The following is a 20,612-nucleotide window of genomic DNA, read 5'->3' as shown; positions in this document are numbered from 1 at the left end:
AACAAGTGAAGAAGGTCCACTATCCATAACAAGATCATCAACAGAGATAGAAACACTGCCTTTGGCACTCTAACTTGTGTCGAAGGGAGGATCTATGAGTGGAACAAACACTCCAGTATGGCTACGTGATCTAGCCTGACCATGTATAACAGATCCCCCAACACTTCGATGAGCTGCAATTGGGAGGTGTATGGGACATGGGTCTGCAAATTACATATAATACATATAAACTAATCCAAGAAAAAATTGTTGACATAGAAATAATGTTAACAAGAAAACCATTTATAAACTATCAACCAAAGTATTTAGTTCCATGTAAACACAATCGAAAAATGTGATTGAAAGTCCAACTTATACTTTTTCCCATTTATAAATAATGCATTCTATTCATAGAGCAGAAATATGTAAATATATGTAAAAAATTGAAATAAACCTATTTGCAAAACTAATAAAACTTCATGCCAACCAAATACTCCATAAGGAAAGTTCTTATATGTTTTATTTTGACACGTGACATGTACTAGGTGCGAGCACATGAAGACAATGTTTCTCGTACGACACACTACATAATGAAACAATATGGTACAAATTAGAAAAGAGTCAAAATTCTTATATATTCACTTTAAATGCACTTTCCATCATGGATTTAATGTATGTATCATTGATGCATTGTTGAAACTTTAACTTGTGTGTGTGTGCGTGTGTGTGTGATAGTTATTCTATGTTGTATTATATAGTTAAATAAAAATATAGGAAGTGTAAGTTACAAAATCATTACTCAACTAATAAATTTAATAAGGGTGAGAACTAAGAGGTATATAGTTGTCATGTATCATTATATTAAATAATTCTACAAATATGAGTAATGGAAATCTTAAGGAATATTATAGTTTATAGATCAACTTGAACCTTAAAAAAGTTGTTGAGCATCACCCATCTTATGTTATTATGAAGAGCATATATGTATATATATATATATATATATATATATATATATATATATATATATATAATTAAATGTTACTAATTATATATATAATCTAATTAAATAAAAAAAAATGTTCGTTAAGTTAGTCATATATATAGATAAAAAAATAAAAAATTATTTGTTTTGGACTTTCATTTAGTTAAAATATTTTATTTAAGTATAATTAATTTTATAAAACAAATTACTATATTTTTTATTAAAAATATTTAAAATATAAATTTATTTAAATTTAAAATAAATGAAAAAAAAAATTATTTGATTTAATAGAGATTCACCATGAGCAACCATATTCATTATGTCAATTTAAAGTTCCTAATTTATTTATTTATTGGAGTTCTATAGTTGAATTGTTTTTGGTTTTGAAAAAATTTTGGGCAGATTTCTAATCAAATTTGTTCAAAATTTAAATGCATTTTTAATAACAAAAAAATCATTTTTTTCATAATTTATTTCACCAAATTCCAAAAAAAAAACTAAAGCTTAAAATAATTAAAAATAAAATTTACCATAGAAAATATTTATAATAAGCTTGTTAATATTGAAATTAAAAAAAAAAATTAAAACCTAAATTATAGTTTTTGTTTTGTGCTTTTCAAGGGTTTTCTTGGTGGTTTTCTAAGTTGGTTTTGGTCTTCAAGGACTTTCTTGGTTGTTTTTTAACTTGTTTTTTGTGGTTTTCATGGTGAGTTTCTTGGTTGTTTTTTGTAGTTTTTGTATGTTAGGTTTTTTTTCAAATTAATGTATTTTATTTTATATAAAATTAAATAAATAAAAGAGACAAAAATGACAAGAAAGCTACCTCAGCATGAGCTTCTGGATTGTTGGTGGGGTTGATGGGTAGCTGGATTAAGTTCCTTCATCTCTCTCGAGTTTAGAAATATTTTGTTGAATTCCTTTTCCTCTCGTGGTCCGAGCAAAATGACTTGCACAGTTTATGGCTGGGGTATTTTAATTAGAAATAACACTTGATCGAGCTATATCTTTCGATCGAGCCAATGACTGGATTGAAAGTTATAGTGTGATCAATCCATAATTTTCGATCGAGCTATTTTTAAGCGGCTCAACCGCTCAATAAATCGCTTAAAAATTGCTTGATTGAGCGCTTAAAATTGCTTGATTGAGGATCCATTTTTCAGCGAAACGCACCCTCTTTTCGCCAAAAAATGTGACCTAGCTCCATGCTTTGACCCATATATATATTTATTAAAATTAAAATTAATCTATCTAAAAAGTAAGATATTATTTGAAATTTTTAAAAGTTCATTTCTAAATTCTAAAAACATTAAGAGAAGTGCTCCAACATCACCATAATTTCGCTAAATTGAAGGTTAAGAAGGTTGTTAGTGCCACAAATATTATGAAATTTGGATTTAAAATAAGTATGCAAAACAATCTAAGAGAAAGTGTTTTTCATTTTTAGAAGTGACGAATTCTTTCATTCAAAGGGGTTTTGCAAATTGGCCACTGCCCAAATTTAATAACTTATGAGATTTTTACTTTTATTTAACAATATTTATTTTCTCTTTTATAATAATGTTTATTTTCTTCTTTCCAAGAATTAAGACAAAAAAACATTTTTAAAATTTTAAAATTTGAGTTGGCCACCTCTTTATAATATCTTAACTTCTTTCCCCCTTTTAGCTCAACATCACATCACAATTTCTCCAGATAAGAATATTTTTTTATATTATCTTTATTCTGCAAAATTGTTTCTTTCTTTATTCTCCAATATTCTAGTCAAGATCAAGCATGTTCCTTACACCATTTCCACTTTAGTAGAAGGTGGTTTTGGCTAGATTTCAAAACAATGTTACGAAGCTTTCTCTAATGTTCTAGTTGCATCTTCCTTATACCATCCCCACTTTAGTAAAAGGTGGTTTTGGCTAGATTTCAAAACAATGTTACGAAGCTTTCCCTAATGTTCTAGTCAAGATCAGGCATGTTCCTTATACCATCTAGATTTCAATGTTATGAAACTTCTTGACTTCCACTCCATTTAACATCTTCTTATACATTTGATTCTGAGTTACCAACATAGATCCATCTTAAATACAGATATAACATTAGCCGAGAGGGATCCAATTTCTTCAAGTGCAATTTTTTTTTGAGCCGACATTATTTAAATGTATATAGCTATTTTTTTATTTTTTTTTTAGATTTTAATTTTTTTTATTTAAATCGACATGAGCAAAATTTCAACTTTGATGACGAATAGACATAGTTACAATGAGTTGTAGAATGAACCTCTCGGCTCAATGGGGAACAAGCTCACATTCATTAAAAATAGATAAAATAAGATGTATTTGAATATGTAGAATGAACCTTTCAGTTTAATAGGAAACAAACTCGCATTCATAAATAAATTAAAAAAAGAAAAAGAAAAAGAAGAAGAAGTATTTTTTTTAACATTAAAAATATAAATTACAAATTTATTTTAGATAATATTCCTCACACATCTCTTACATCTACAAATCTTATATCAATATAATATAACATAACCTAAACAATTGAATAGAAATTTTAAAATCTCATATTTAAATTCGTATTGATTTAAAATGGTTTTAGCCTTTTTCCAAAAAAATTTCTCAATATTATTAAAAAATCAAATTCATAAAATTAGATATATTAAATTTTTCTTAATTTTATTAAAAAATCATATTCATAAAATTAGATTTATTGATAAAAACTTAATAATTTATAGTAACTTCCCTCACCCTCCCTCGGACCCGACCCTCAGACATTCATGCATGAGAACGAAGGCTTTTCCCCTCCCTCGGACCCGACCCTCAGACATTCATGCATGAGAACGAAGGCTTTTCTTGCCTTATAGAATACTTTTAGTAGTTACCTTAAAAGATAAAATTGCTTGAGCAACTATATAATAGGCTAATTCAAATGGGGAATCACACACATAAATTTTAATAGTTTAATTTATGGAGATTAAATTATGTGGAATATAAGAAAAAGTATTTTAAGGTGAAACCAAATTTCCCAAGTAAGATTTAAGATTTGAAAAGCGAACCAAGTGTAGCATATATCGGATGGTTATACTTTTTAAGTAGTGCTATATTAACCTTTTTTTTAAATGTTTAATGTTTAACATTGAATATTAGTGTGTTATTTTTTATTTATTAAGATGATATAATTACATTCAAAACATAAATAAATTATAAAATAAAAAATACGTCCAACTTTGTAATAATTAATATTTTTTATTTAAATATATATAAAATAAAATAGATTGTGTTTTTATTTATTTATGTAAATAGTTTGGTTTTTGAGATAAAAATTATAAAATTTTAATTTAGTTATTAATAATTGTTACTTAGATAGTAGATATTTTATTTCTAGAAAATATTTCAAATTATTTTTATTAGTAGTTATTGATAAAAAGTTGATAAAAAAAGGAAAATGTGCTAAAATTAGAAGTGATGACTAGAATTTGGTGCTTAAGGAAGATGTACAACTAGGTGAAGTTATGGAGATATCATAAAAGGTGGTGGTGGGGTGGATTATAGGAAGATTGTTCTCGATTGAGTTCTTGAGTAAAAACACGGAAAATGAATGAGGGAAAAAGTTGAATGAATTCCCTAAGGTAAGCACCCCTACTCAGGGCTGGTTCATGTTTAAATTCAATTCGGCAAAAGCTACCAGTTGGGTCCTTTGTAAAACATGGAGTATTTATTCTTCATCGGTGATGATGAAACAATGCAACCCTTTATTTGATGTTGGTCGTGATAAAATGGGCTATGCCCCTATGTGGGTAAGAGTCCTTGGTTTGTTGTCATGGCTCTGGTCCAAGGATGTTTTCAAGATTATTGGGAATAAATTAGGAATTTTTTTGGAGGCTGATAGGTCCTCTGAAACCAATGGAAAGATGGTTATAGCAATGATACTGGTAAATTTGGACTCACGTGAAAGGCTTTATGCATAAATGAATATAAACTATCATGGGTTTACTCATTAGCAAGTTCTCGACTATGAAGGAATTCCCTTTAGGTCCTGTAAATGTCTTAAATATGGCCACATTTTGTAGGACTTCCCTCTCCCTTTCTCAGGCAAGAAAGGTTTGAATGATTTAGATGAGGGAGATAACAGGAGGGAGAAGGGGGGAGTTTTAGGATGTTTATTGACAGAGACCACTCCCTAGGTTCAACAATTGGATGCTCCAGAGCTTATGATGATGGGTGGGGGCATAAATAATGTGGGCGACGTGTCAGCTAAATCTGGGTGGATCGACACGCGTGAGGGCAGTCGATCCTCCTCATGAATCTTCTAATTGGGTAATTTATCTCCTCCTCTCCCTATTTCAAATCTCATTGGCTCTTTTTGTTCACTTTCTCTGGGGATGGGACATCTCTCACAATCTCAATCATTAACTTTTGTTGGCACTTCTCTACTCAAATTTTATTTTGTATCTTGTCCTATCCCCCCTACCCCTACTTGTTTCTCATATTCGATATCTTCCCCATCTAGGGATATGTCGACGTCCTTTAAATTTAACTGATGATATAACCTTTGCTCCTATAGTAAGAAGAGGGATTCCATCTCAGGTATGGGGGGATTGGGCCCTTCTTCTCTAATCAAGCAGGGGGGGTGCATGTGCCGAAGAAAATATAATATCTCAAGAGAAAAAATTAAGGCCAATTTGGACATTGTGACTGGTAGAAAGAGATATTTTATTGGGGTGCTTAGAGCAATGCATACCCCTAGTCTAGTTGCCAAATTATTTTTCTCTCTTTCAAATTGTCTTTGCTTGGTTAGCCCTTCCAAAATGCTAGCTTTGTGGAGGTTGGTACATTCTAAAGACAAAGACATTATTTTCTTACAATAAACATTGGAAAATGAGGAATTGATAGCCAGGGCTCTGGAATCTCTACTTCAATGTTGTTTTTTTGTGGCTTCTAAGGCAAAAGGGAGATCTAGGAGTTTGGTTGTCGATTTTAGCCTAGAATCAATCAAGGTTATAGGAACTTAGGCATCTGATATGGTTTCGGGAGTCAATATTTTTCTTTTGAATTGGAGAAGGAACTAAAGATGGTCAATATTTATGGGTCTTTCGAAGAAATGATTGATTTCTAGGATTTGTTGATGTCTCGATCTTTTATGAAATTTAATAATTTAGTGGTAGGATGGGATTTGAATTTTTCTATTGGAGCTTCTAGAATTTTGGGTCCTCGAGTCCATGTGGACTCCCTATTTAACTATTTTAGTCACCTTCTAGACGAACACAACTTGTGTGATGTGGATTTGATTAAGTATAAACCTACCCAGAGAAATAGGAAAACTGGGGATGCGATTGGTGCCAGATCGATAAACCGATTTCTAATGACAAAGTCTCTATGGGAAATGAATCCTCTGTTTTGTCAGTGGATTGGGGTGGGGGGTGAATTTGATCACTATCCAATTATTCTTGAAATGAAAGGGGATTTTAATGAACCATGATTCCTTACAACCATGTTGGGGATGTGCCTCACTTTGATGAAAAATCTTAAAAGGGTGAAAAAAACTATGAGTGAGTGGAATAACCTCAAAAGATAGAGGAGGAAAATATAAAATATGTGTACGAAGAGTTGAAGAGTCTAGAAGCTCCAAATGGATGGGGTGTTATTTGTTGTAGGAATCTAAACATTAGATCATTCGACTAGAGGATGCCAAAATGAGAATTTTGGAAGAAAAGGAGGAGACTTGGAGAAAAAAATGTAGAGCCATATGGCTGAAGAGTGGTGATGAAGAAATAAAGTTCTTTCAGCAATTTGTTAAGGGGTGTTGAGAACCCAACACTATTTAGGATTTGGATAATTCAAAAGGTGGCAAAGCTTCATTATTTGAAGATCTTATAAAGCTAGGAAAACCTAACTTCAATAACCAATATAAGGGCCCTCTCGAGGTGACCATTGCTAATGTAATCTTACTAGATTGATCTTTCCCTAGGTTCCCAGGAGATGAAGACAACCATTCTTTAATAGAATCAATGACTGAGGTTGAATTACAAAATTTCCTCCACAATTTTCAGAAGGATAAAATCCCTAGTCCTCATGGTTGGTTTGTGGAATCTTTTACGAGGCTTTATGATAACTCGAGGGAAGATCTCTTAAGGGTGGTTAGGGACTCTCAACAATCCGATATGGTGCCTCATTTTTTAACCTTAATAGTTATTTCCCTCATTCCCAAATCGGATACTCCACATTCCTTTGATGACTTTAGGCCTATATGACTCTGCAACTGCATATACAAACTCATAGAAAAATCATAGCCAATAGGCTAAAACCAATTTATCCAAAAATGTATCTAAGGAAAAATTTTCCTTCTGGAAGGTCGACATATAAATGAGGCAATAAGGGTTTCTAAATAAGGGCTTCATAATTTAAAATCCAAGAAAATCAAGGGATTGGTGATTAAAATTGACCTTTCTAAATCATATGATAGAATGAGATAGATATATATCAAATTGCTAATGAACCATCTCGGCTTTGAAGTACCTTTTATAAATTGGGTTATGAGTTGCATAACCATGATACCATTTGTAGTACTAATTAATGGGCCATCTTCGACTTTTCTCCATGCTCAATGAGGACTATGATAAGTTTTCCCTCTATCCCCCCTATTATTTCTATTGGTGGCAAAGAGCCTTAGTTGGTTGTGACTTAAAGGAGGGGTGAATTAAGGGGTGTTGTTGTAGTTGATGATATGAACATCACTCATCTATTGTTTTTGAATGATATTTTATTATTTTGTGATGGATCTGGGTGTGACCTAACAGCCATCAATGAGGCCCTATCCCTTTTTAAGAAGGCTACATGCATGAAGGCTACATGCACATTATCTAAAGTAGGCGCTTTGTAGGTATTAGGCACTTGTAGATGATAATATTTCAGAATATTATCACAAGCCTTTCATAGATGGAGATTTAGCAGGGCTGGTAATAAATCTACATCTTTTTTTTTATCTCTCACATAAAATTTTGAGGTAACTAGGAGGATATGTATGTAATGTAGTTTTTATTTTCGATGTATCTTTTTTTTATTGATATATTTTTTGGACATGATAAGGGATTTTTCTTGGCCTTGGTTTTTTTTGGATGGTTGTTTATCCAACTTTTGAATGCACATAAATACATATAAAAAAATTAATTTTCTTTTCCATGATTAAAATTACAATTTTTTCCTCAAAAAAGAAAATGAGATTTATCTCAAAGTAGTTATGCATTTTATGTCTTTTTAATTAAATTAATTAACTAAAAAAAGTTATCAAGTGTCATATGAAATGACTTATGGTTTTGATTTTTTTTGGCATGTGGTATTGATAAGTGCCTATTAAATTTAAACTATGTAGTCTACCACATGAAAATGCCTAAAGAGATTTTGGGTCAAAGCCATGTGGTATTGATAAGTGCCTATGAAATTTAAACTATGTAGTCTACCACATGAAAATGCCTAAAGAGATTTTGGGTCAAAGCCATTTATGCATTCAAAAATGAATTTAAACAATGAAAAATTACGCATGGTGTGTGTAGAGAGAGGGAGCCAATATAGATCCATCATAACTATGGATATATCAAACATCAAGATGAATTAAATTTTTTTCCATGTAAACTTGTTTTCAAGTCTTTCACTCTAAAAGAGGTTTGCACATCAATAAATTCAATCTCTCTAGTGAGTTTTCTAGATCGTGGTTAAAATGGATCTACAGTGGTATTAGATAAATAAAAAATATGTGGAATAACATGTTGATAATAAGGTAAAAAAGGATTCTTTTAATGTAGATTTGAAAGTGTTAATCAGTAATATGACTCATTAATTCAAATCTCGAGGAGAATAGAGTATCAAAGATAGGTCTATTATCTCATAAACTAGGTCTCAACACCCATTTATTGTATGACTTGGCCATGACCACAAAATTAGAGAAAAAAAAAAACAAAACAAAAACAAAAACAAAAAAAAAAAAACAAAAACAAAAAAAACCAAAAAAAAAAAAAAAAAACAAAACAAAACAAAACAAAAAAAAAAACAAAACAAAAAACAAATACATTATATTTTTGTCATATTAAAAATAATTATATTATTGATGATTGAATCAAATATATTAATTATGTCGTAAATCATTCCCTTTTGAAATCAACACCCATCTGAAGGTATGTGTACATTCATGGGCCCTTGATTTAAGTCTTAGATTATTAAAATAGTTTCAACCATCCGATTGGTTCTACAGTATTAAATTAGTTACAATTATAAGTCTTGCGACCTCGCTACGTAGCAAGTCAATCACCCTTGTTCACACTACTTCTTGCTCGGCACCACGTCGCAGGTCAATCACCCTTTCTCACACTAATTCTTTCTTGGAACTACTTCCAGGTGCTGCCTCCCATTAGCTGGTCACCCAAACCCTCATTCTCGTCCTCTGCCACCACGAAATGTTGCTCTGAAACTTCTCCAAGGTTTTGTGGTTTCTCTTTCATGATTTTTCCTCATATCACTCCAGTTTAGTTCTATGGTTTGAAACTTGGAGAGAAAGACAATGCTGCTCATAGAACTCACAACAATCGGTGAGCTCCATTTTTCCTCTGTTCTTCATTCACAGTTCGATACAATTGCTATCTCTGATGTAACATCATGGGCTTTGTTGACACGCAGGGAGAAAGTTGGGTGTTCCCTTGGCGGCAAGATCCTGTGCCTTCACCCGACTCATCTTTTTCCCACAGCGATTTGTACAGGTAAATAGTGGTTTAAGAATTGTTGTAATTCCTTCGTTATACTTTCAGGATCTGTGTTTTTATTGTTTGATACTAATTTGCTACTCCTCTGTGTAGGTGGAACTATCTTATCGGTACCCATCTGCCGAAATGGGCACAAATCGGTCACAACTACCCCAACACTACGCTTATCTCCATGCAGACTCCTAGGTGTGGTCATTCTTGAGACTGCGCGACAAGGGTTTTTAAATTAAGGTTTCTGTTTGTATTTTTGTAAACCCCTGAAGGGTTATATGACTTCTTAGAAACATCTGGTGTATGTAGAAAGACACTCCATTTTATGGAAAGATGATAAACTTGATTTCCAATATTCTAGGTTACTAAACATCCATATACTTTCATTCTAGAGAAATTTTAATCTTGTTTCTTAAATCTCGAACTATGTTGAGGAAACTTATTTCAATCTTTCGTCGAATGTTTTCATCTTTTATATGAAATTGTGTGAGCGTTGACTGTGAACTCTTTTAAATCGTTAATTCTTAATTTTTATATTATGGTTCTCACGTTAATTAGATAGTTTTCACCCAGTAATGCGAATTTTCTTAGAAGAATTCTGTGTATTTTTGTGTGCTTAAATTACAGTTCCTTGCTTTGTCTATGCGCTTATAGTTTTGTTCTTACAATGGCACTTAAGCCCCTTGATTTTCATCTATATGCCTCTTAGAATAGGGACTATTCCCCAGATGTTTTTTAGACAACAGGTTTCAGACCTTTGGAGGGAGGATCCCTCACACACCTGCTAAGGATGTTGCGTTCGCAGTGGTCTGATTTTTTCAGAGAGGAGGAACATTCCAGAACTATTACATGGTGGATTTTGATCTTCTTTCATCGTCTGCTTGAGCCGATACACATTTATAGTTGTGTTATTAATTTCTTTGTATGTTGTAGTACCATGGAGGCACAAACTTTGGGCGGACAAGTGGCGGTCCATTCATTACCACCAGTTATGACTACGATGCCCCTATTGACGAATATGGTATGGAAAAGTTTCCCTTGCCAAATTTTAATTGACACTGAAAGAGTGTGGGGGAGGTTTTTCTAAAGGGTGCACTTGGATTGTATAGCACTGAAAATGAGTTTGGTTCAATTATCCTTCTACAATCATAAATCATAAAGTTAGGAATCATTGTAAGTTTGTCTTTGGATTTTTTATGTTTATCTGAAACAATATGTATTCCATGTTTATGTTTATGGGATTCTGGTAAAATTGTAAGCAGTGAGGCGACTGAATTTGTATACATTCTAAACTCCATTCATAATTTCATGAGAATAGACCTAACTGGTTTTCTCTGTAAATATGCCCTGCTTAGTTAAAAAAAAATTGATAAAAATTCGATCTCTATCTCTGTGTAATCACGGTCCTCTGTGATCCTTACAGGGAATATAAGGCAGTCGAAGTGGGGGCATCTGAAAGAGTTGAACAAAGCGATAAAACTATGTGAATCTGCTCTAATCTATGGAGACATGAATATCATTTCACTGGGCAAAGGCTTTAAGGTTTTTCATTCAATTGAATAATTTATACATAATTCCATTGTATATAATCGTTTAACCCTTGCAAGGGAGTTTCGTTCTAAAAGTTGTTGAGATGGAAACTAATGACACTTTTAGGCATCAAACTTAGCCTGAATATGCAGGCAACAGTATATTCTACCAAGAATTTTGGTATTTGTGATGCCTTCCTTAGCAACGTCCACAGTAAGCAGGATGCAACCGTGCGATTCAATGGGATATCTTATAATCTACCTGTTTGGTCTGTCAGTCTCTTGCCTGACTCCAAAAATGTGGTTTATAACACTACAAGGGTTAGTGATATTTTCTGTTGATTTTCATCAAATTAGTTGAGGTGATGATGAAATTTGTGGGATTATATAGAACCTCTAATCAGATGTGTATCGAATGTTACATATTAGTATACAAACTTCCTTAATGGGAATGTAGCAGGTCAGCATGGAGTCCCTTCATCCTGTTGGAACATCAAGTGGAGATAGAGGAAAAATATTTGTAAACTGGTCATGGCACAAAGAATATGTTGGAATATGGGGAGAAAAAAAATTCTTTGCCCACAGCTTGTTAGAGCAACTTAGCACAACTTTAGATAAAAGTGATTATATATGGTATAAAATAAGGTATTCTGAACTTGTAATTAACTTTGCATTTGAGACAAGGGGAGATTATGATGCCTTACCCCAAATATTTTTCCATTTAGGAAGTTGGTTTTTTATGGAAGTTCACAAATTGTTGTTATAGGATCCTTTCTCAGAAAAAATTCCAAGTAATATCAATTTCATGTCTTCTTACTTTCTCTAGTTTGTGGTAGTTATCCAGATATATCTTTATAAAGAAATTCCATTCCATATTAATAAGTACTCTGAAGATATGTTAGGAATATTGCTTCACGAATTTGTTAGGGTTTTGATTATGTATTTTATCAATACAGTATTTATATCCATGAAGATGAATCGTTTGTAAAGAGCGGAAGCCAAATAGTCTTGCATGTGGATAGTCGAGGATATACACTTCATGTGTTTGTCAATGGAAATTTCGCAGGTGAGTAAAATGTTTAACTTTTCTATGTAATTTCTAGAGGAATTCCTTACTGTTGGTTGATTTGGAACACCAGGAAAGTTAATTTCTTAAATTTCTGTTATATGAGAAACTGAATAATTCGATATAGGATTGGATTGATTGATGGGCTATTTAAATTCAGCAAAAGCTTATGAACACGATGATGACATTTTATAGGATCTTAGACTGGAGATTATTTGAAATTGGGGTTTACGTTTGAGAAGCTGATTGCACTGCAGACTGGAGAGAATCATAATTCCCTAATAAGCATGACAGTTGAATTGCAGGTTCAATTCCATACCTGAACGGTTAGAGGATATAAATATTGAAAGCATAGTTTATTGCTTTTAAATGAGCAGGGACTTAAAATTTTATATATTACTGAGGCTATCTCAATCAAATGCTTTCGTTATGAACTAATGGGAATTGATTTTTTTTAGTGAATAGAACATCGAATCTTTCTTTGATACATGGCCGATGGGAATAAACGGTCTTGTGAAATTTCTAGGACTTAGAAATGGTCCAATGGATTTGAGCTCCCAAACGTGGTAGTACCAGGTATTTACTACTAAACTAGGTCATGCTATCCAGTTGTTTTCTACCCATTTCTAACTTGATTTTCATGAGTAATAATCCCAGCAAGTTAGTATAGCTAGGAATGATTGCTCTCTGGTCAGTATTCTGATCAAGTTTTGCCATGTGTGTATACTTGATTAAAATTCCCCTTCTAACATTGAAGACTATCAATTTTCCTTTTAATCACAGATAGGTCTGAAGGTTGAATACTTACAACTATAGTTAGACACTGGAGTAAAGAAATGTGAATGGATTTCAAGAGTAAACCCTCCTAAACAAACTACTCTCATCTAGTACAAGGTAATCAGTGTTGGGTCCCTATAATACTAGTGATTACCCCATTACTATTGTAGTTATACCCCTTATTTATATTGTTGTGCCCCTATTACCCCCCATATTGTTATTTCTGTGCCCCATAGAATCCTCCTATTGTTATTTGTGTGGCTTTATATTATTATTGTTAGGTCGGCTGGATTATATTGTGACTCCTTAGACTCCTATATATAGAAAGGAGGTTTTGTCATTTGTATCATCCAAGAATTGTTCATTTATGTAATGTAAAGGAGGTTGCCCCATCGAAGAGGCTGAATTCTAAGGCGTTGATCTATCTTTTCTATCTTTTCTTGAACTGGTTTCATAACATTTGGTATCAGAGCTTTGGATTCTAGGGTTTCGCTGCTCCAAACAGGTCATCGTGGAATTTTCGCTATAACTTTTTTTCTGTGACGTTTCAGAAGTCGCAACAAAAACCCATTTGAGAAGAATTGGCGCTGAACCTTGGGTCCGAATTTCAGAGATTTGCGCACTATATTTTCGGAGATATGATCTGAGGAAGTTGGCCTTTCTGCAGACTCCTGAATTACATTCAAAACAGGTGACCTGGGGAAAATCGTCATAACTCTCTCTCTGAGAATCGGATTGAAATTTCGTAAAAAGGTACAGAAAGAGGACGGACTGTAGTTTCTTGTGTGTGTGTTTCAGATTCAAAGGTTGAAACAATGACTGGTGGCACGTCGTACAAGTTCGCTCTACTGAACCAGTCTAAAAGCAAGTCACTATGGGAGATTTCACATAACTCTTACTTGGAGAATCCAATTTGGCTCAGACTTGTGGCATTGGAAAGGGGGCACAGAAGGCTACTACAGGTAGCAATTTCAGAACTAGATGATCCGAAATTACAGAGATACATCAGATTCAATATCAGGCTTCTATAAAGTGAAAAAATGTGTGTAGGTTTTTTTTAAATTTTTATGTAAGCTTGGTTTAACGGAATTCAAAGGGCATAGTAAAGCATTATCATCGGTAACTAATTCCCCGAGGAAATAAAATGCAAACACCTAGTAAGGAACCTGAAAGCTCTAGCATGACTCATGAAAAAGAGGAAGAAATGCTACATGATATATCAAAATTACAAGAACAAGTGCAACAAATGTCACGCTCACAAAAGCTAACAGAAGCTAAGATAAGTGGCGTGGAATCTAAGATAAAGGGCATGGAAGCTAAGATGGAGGATTTGATGGTAAATTTGAAGATAGATTTGAAGACAGACATGGAAGAATTGAAGAACTTGCTACAAGAAAGGGTCACTAATGGTGAAAAGGTAGTAAAGGAAACTCATGATGAGAACAAAAGAAATGTTAATCATGATTCCATAGACTCTAATGTTGGATCGAAGACTCACCATGTTCCAAAAATCGATATGAGGAAGTTTGATGGCAAGGATCCCGCCACATGGATATTACAGATGGAGCAATTCTTCGATCTCAATAATGTGCAAAACACACAAAAGGTACGTATGGCAACTTTATATTTGGAACCAAATCAGTTTGTATGGTATCAATGGCTTTGTTCTCGTAAACAATTTATCACTTGGGCAATTTTTACGGAAGAATTGATAGCACATTATGAGGATACAAAAAGCAACACTTTTTTTAGCCAATTGATAAGTCTCAAACAAAAGGGTTCAATAATGGAGCACATTGAGGAGTTCCAAAAATTGAACATAAGGGTAAAAGATATTCTAGAGGAGCATAGGATTGATGTGTTCATAGGGTCTTTAAAGGATAATATCCAACATGATGTGCACCTTTGGGAACCTGATTCATTAGAGAAGGCATTCAGGTTAGCAAGAAAAATGGAAAGAAAAATTATGGCAACTAGGAAGCATACCATTCACAACTATAAAGATGGAAGTGTTGTTGCCCATAGTCTTCCACAACCTACAAGGTTGACACCACAACAATTGGAAGAAAAAAGAGCAAAAGGGCTTTGTTACAATTGTGATAGAAAATACACAAAAGGTCATAAGTGTGCTGAGAAGAAATTATTCTACATAGATTGTGAAGAGGAAGAAGAAAAGGAGCAAGAAAGGTCAAAAGAAGAGGATATATTCCAGGAACAAAGCCTAGATGAAGAACAAATAAATCCGACCATATCTTGTAATGCATTGGTGGGAATTACCACTCCTCAAACCATCAAGATAGAAGGACAAATCAAGAAGAAAAAGGTAATAGTGTTGATTGATTCAGGAAGCACCCACAATTTTATTCATTGTAGGGTAGCAAAAGAATTGAATTGCTTCCTATATCCAGCACCAGAGTGTCAAGTGATGATTGCAAATGGAGGAACAATAAATTGCTCTGGAAAGTGCCATAATATCAAGCTATCCATGGGAGAATATGTATTGACTAGCCCAATGCTTTCCATTCCAATGGGAGGTGCGGATGTTGTACTAGGAGTCCAATGGCTACAATCCTTGGGTACAATAGCTTTTAATTTTCAAGAACTTTTCATCAAATTTTCTTGGAAGGAAAGGAAGTTGAATTAAGGGGTATTGCAGGGAAACCAGGAAAGATAATCAGCTCTAATGGTATGACAAAGCTTCTAAAAAAGGAGCAAAGAGGTGTAATTGCACAATTATGCTCGCTAGATGTTTCCACATTGGAATCATCTATTTCTCCAGATCTCCAAAAAGTCTTGGACAATCATTCCAAGGTATTTGAGACTCCCAAGGGTCTCCCACCTATGCGTGATCATGATCATGCTATTCATCTGATTCCAGGAAGTGTTCCTCCAAACATCAGGCCGTACAGATATCCCTATGTCCAAAAAAGTGAAATTGAACGTATGGTTGCAGAAATGCTAGAGGCTGGTATAATTCAACCGAGTCAAAGTTCTTTCTCAGCTCCAGTAGTATTGGTGCACAAGAAGGATGGATCATGGCGCATGTGTCCAGATTATAGGGAGCTCAACAAGCTCACTATTAAAGATAAGTTCCCCATTCCTGTTATTGATGAATTACTGGATGAATTGCATGGATCAATTTACTTCACCAAGTTGGATCTTCGTTCGGGATATCATCAAATCAGAATGAAGATTGAAGACATTCCAAAAACGGCATTTAGAACTCATGAGGGTCATTATGAATTTTTGGTCATGCCTTTTGGCCTTACCAATGCACCTTCAACATTTCAAGGTTTGATGAATTCAATTTTCAAACCATTCCTTAGAAAATTTGTGTTAGTATTTTTTGATGATATACTAATCTACAGCAAGTCTTGGAAGGATCATGTTGAACATGTTGACAGGGTGCTACAACTATTGGAGGAGAAACAATTATATGCAAAAAGATCCAAATGTTTCTTTGGAGTCCAGGAGGTGGAATATTTGGGTCATATTGTATCTCATGAAGGAGTTAAGGTAGACCCTAGCAAAATTAAAGCCATTAAGGAATGGAAAATCCCCACATCCATAAAGCATCTGCGAGGATTTCTTGGGTTGACAGGGTATTATCGCAAGTTTGTTAAGAATTATGGGAGAATAGCAGCACCTCTAACAACATTATTGAAGAAAGATTCATTTTCATGGACTCCGGAAGCAACAAAGGCCTTTGAACATCTTAAAGAGGCAATGTGCCAAGCACCGGTCTTAGCTACACCAGACTTCACAAAAACCTTTATTGTGGAATGTGATGCTTCAGGAAATGGAATTGGTGTTGTTCTAATGCAAGATGAAAGACCCATTGCTTTTGAAAGTCGTCCAATCAAGGGAAAGTTTTTAAGCAAAGCTATTTATGAGAAGGAAATGTTGGCAATACTCCATGCACTTAAGAAATGGCGACCCTACCTAATGGGAAGACACTTCAAGGTAAAAACGGATCATGATAGCCTTAAATACTTTTTAGAACAAAGATTATCCTCTGAAGAGCAACAAAAGTGGGTCACAAAGATGTTGGGTTATGACTTTGAAATCATCTACAAAAAAGGGAAGCAAAATGTGGTGGCAGATGCACTCTCAAGAAAGGATGAGGATGTGGAAGCATTGTTGTGTGCCATTTCTATTATCCAACCAGATTGGATAAACGAAGCAAGGGAGGAATGGAAGAATGACGAAGAAGTGTGGGCACTTATTCGAAAGCTACAACAAGATTCCAGTACTTCTGATACATTTAGCTGGCAAAATGATTCGTTATGGTACAAAGATCGCTTATACCTCTGTAAGAATTCCCAGCTAAAACAAAAGATTCTTATGGAATTGCACACTTCTCCCTTAGGAGGGCACTCAGGATTTTTAAAAACTTACCACAGGGTTAAGAAGGAATTTTTTTAGGATGGCCTTAAATCAGATATTCAAAAGTTTGTGGCGGAATGTTTGGTTTGCCAGCAAAATAAAGTTGAAACAATTAAGACACCGGGTCTATTACAACCTTTATCCATTCCAAGCCAACGTTGGGAGGAGGTTTCAATGGATTTTATCACAGGTTTACCCAAGTCTGAGGGAAAGAGTGTCATCATGGTGGTAGTTGACAGACTTACCAAGTATGCACACTTTTGTGCATTATCACATCCATTTAAAGCCAGTACATTTTCTACTGCATTTATGGAAACAGTTCAAAAGCTACATGGAAACCCAAAGATTATTGTAAGTGACAGAGATCCCATTTTCACTGGAAATTTTTGGACAGAATTATTTTCTTGTCTTGGTACTCAGTTAGCTCATAGCTCATCTTATCATCCTCAATCTGATGGGCAAACTGAGATAGTAAACAAATGTTTGGAAGGATATCTTCGTTGCTTTGTATCTGATAAACAGACACAATGGGTCAAATGGTTGCCTCTGGCTGAATGGTGGTATAACACTTCCTTCCATACAGCAACAAAAATGACCCCATTTATGGCACTTTATGGGTATCAACCACCATCCATCACATCATATTTAAGAGAAAATTCTAAGGTTCAGGCAGTGGAACATCACATCGAACATCAACAACAAGTCCTCCAACTCTTAAAGGATAACCTCGTGTTGGCACAAAATAGAATGAAACAACAGGCAGATCAACATCGCAGTGAAAGAAGTTTTGATGTAGGTGATTGGGTATTCCTACGGCTACAACCATATAAGAAAATGTCCCTAAAGCAAGCTAAGAAGGATAATAAATTATCACCAAAGTATTATGGTCCGTACAAGGTGTTGCAAAAGATTGGTACTATGGCATACAAATTGGAGCTTCCTGCAGCTTCTCGATTGCACCCAGTCTTCCTGTTTCATGTTTAAATAAGGTTATAGGTGACAAGCTCCCAATTCAAACAATATTGCCAGAACTTGATGAGGAAGGAAAAATTATATTGGAATCGGAAGCAGTCACAGAAACAAGAACTCGACAGCTACGAAATCGATCAATTTCAGAGTATCTTATCAAGTGGAAGAACTTATCCGCTGAAGATTCCACATGGGAGGATGAGAATTTTATGCAGAAGTATCCAGAACTACTCAAGCGTTGAGGACAACACTTTTTTGAAGGAGAGGGGATGTTGGGTCCCTATAATACTAGTGATTACCCCATTACTATTGTAGTTATACCCCTTATTTATATTGTTGTGCCCCTATTACCCCCCATATTGTTATTTCTGTGCCCCATAGAATCCCCCTATTGTTATTTGTGTGGCTTTATATTATCATTGTTAGGTCGGCTGGATTATATTGTGACTCCTTAGACTCCTATATATAGAAAGGAGGTTTTGTCATTTCTATCATCCAAGAATTGTTCATTTATGTAATGTAAAGGAGGTTTCCCCCTCGAAGAGGCTGAATTCTAAGGCGTTGATCTATCTTTTCTATCTTTTCTTGAGCTGGTTTCATAACAATCAGTGTCTCTAATTCATCTGCAGATATGAAACTCTTCTTCTATTTGGAATTTGTAGAATAGATAGGGGATATCAAACACCTTCAGTCACACATAAAGGCTTTACATCAATTAAAGTTTGGACTTGATGACGAGGTCATTCCAACCACTATGCCCATACTAGCATAGATTGATATGTCCTAGTTATAGTGACGGCCAGAGCTTTGCTGATATTTTTCTTGATGGGACCATGTAGGCTAAGTTTAACGCACCTGAAGGCACCAATTCAGTGGCTTTGGACCTAAGTACCATGAGCAAAGGGAAAGCATGGATAAATGGAAATCATATTGGGTGCTATTTTGTTTCATTGAAGGCTCCCATTGATGCCTGCTCTAATGTATGTGATTACAGAGGCACTTATTACTCATCTAAATGTGACACGAACTATGGAGAACCCACTAAAAAATTGTAACCATTAATTAGAAAAATCATTAGAAATATTCATTCTTAGATAAAGCTTCTTTGTAGATTTCGTAGTACTATACCTCCTGGAGTATGAGGTAAAACTACTTTTGGTGTGTACAACTCTGTAAAATTAACAGGGTAGGTCAACTATTACCTGAGGGGGAACCTTGGGCCTGGCAGACATAAACCAGGCGATGTCTGTTAGTGGAGTAGCCTTAGTAGGCATTGGTCAGGATTTTGTTGTAACTATGTTGTGTGCAAGAGAGTCCACTTAAGGGAAAATTCTCCTTACACTGCCTTATTTGTGCTAGCCTAAGAAAGTTTCTCGTTCTCCTTTGATAGTTTCAGCGAATTTTTACCCGTTCCAAAAAAAAAAATCATACTGATACTAAACAGAATAACTACCTCAATCAGGTACCATGTTCCTCTCTCATGACTGCACCCAACAAAGAATGTATTAGTTGTGCTCGAGGAAGTAGGTGGTGATCCTTTTTGAATTTCATTTGGGACAAGATACATTGACACTGTCTGTGCCCATGTGTCTCAAGTTCATCCTACTGTCGGCTCATTGACATTGTTAGAGCTTCGTCTCCAATGTTCTTCAGGGCAACGAATATCATCCATAAGCTTTGCAAGCTTTGGAAATCCAAGTGGGTCCTGCACAAATTTCATCAAGGGCTCTTGCCATGCAGTGAATTCAACTTCCATTGTAGAAAAGGTATGCAATTCTTTACTGCATTATTCTGATTGAGGAAGATAACCGAAGGTCTACTAACATAATTATTTTTTGTGCAAGCATGCCTTGGGAAGGAGACATGTTCCATCTCTATTTCTGAAGATTTGTTTGGAATCTCCTGTGCTAACAATCTCAAGTCTTTGGCAGTTGAGGGAGTTTGCAAATATTAATCAATGCATCTGCTAGGCATATTACCAAATAAATATGTAAAAATATAGCACTCGCTTTAGATAATTTTATATATGGAAGCCTGCAAAAATGATCAATGACACAATTGAAGACATAAAAGTGTATACACAAAGCTTAACATCTCCATAGAGTCCCAAGTTCAAAAACCAACAGAAAAGAAACATATTGGAGGGAAAAAATTCGTGAAGTTTCAGATTGCACTATAGCTCAAATCCTT

The 20,612-nt window shown here is 34.4% G+C and overlaps 2 pseudogenes; both read left to right on the top strand.

Annotated features, from left to right (window-relative positions):
• Positions 1–9,600: 9,600 nt before the first annotated feature.
• Positions 9,601–12,485, top strand: LOC149196749 (beta-galactosidase 8-like; annotated as a pseudogene).
• A 92-nt stretch (positions 12,486–12,577) lies between these two features.
• LOC149196748 (beta-galactosidase 15-like) lies at positions 12,578–20,376 on the top strand (annotated as a pseudogene).
• The last annotated feature ends 236 nt before the right edge of the window (positions 20,377–20,612 follow it).

This window comes from Pinus tabuliformis, chromosome 2_2 (assembly GCF_031772625.1).
Source record: "Pinus tabuliformis cultivar Carrire ecotype Pingquan chromosome 2_2, CPIR1, whole genome shotgun sequence".
Lineage (NCBI taxonomy): Eukaryota > Viridiplantae > Streptophyta > Pinopsida > Pinales > Pinaceae > Pinus > Pinus tabuliformis.
This window is presented reverse-complemented; position numbering and strand designations above follow the sequence as displayed.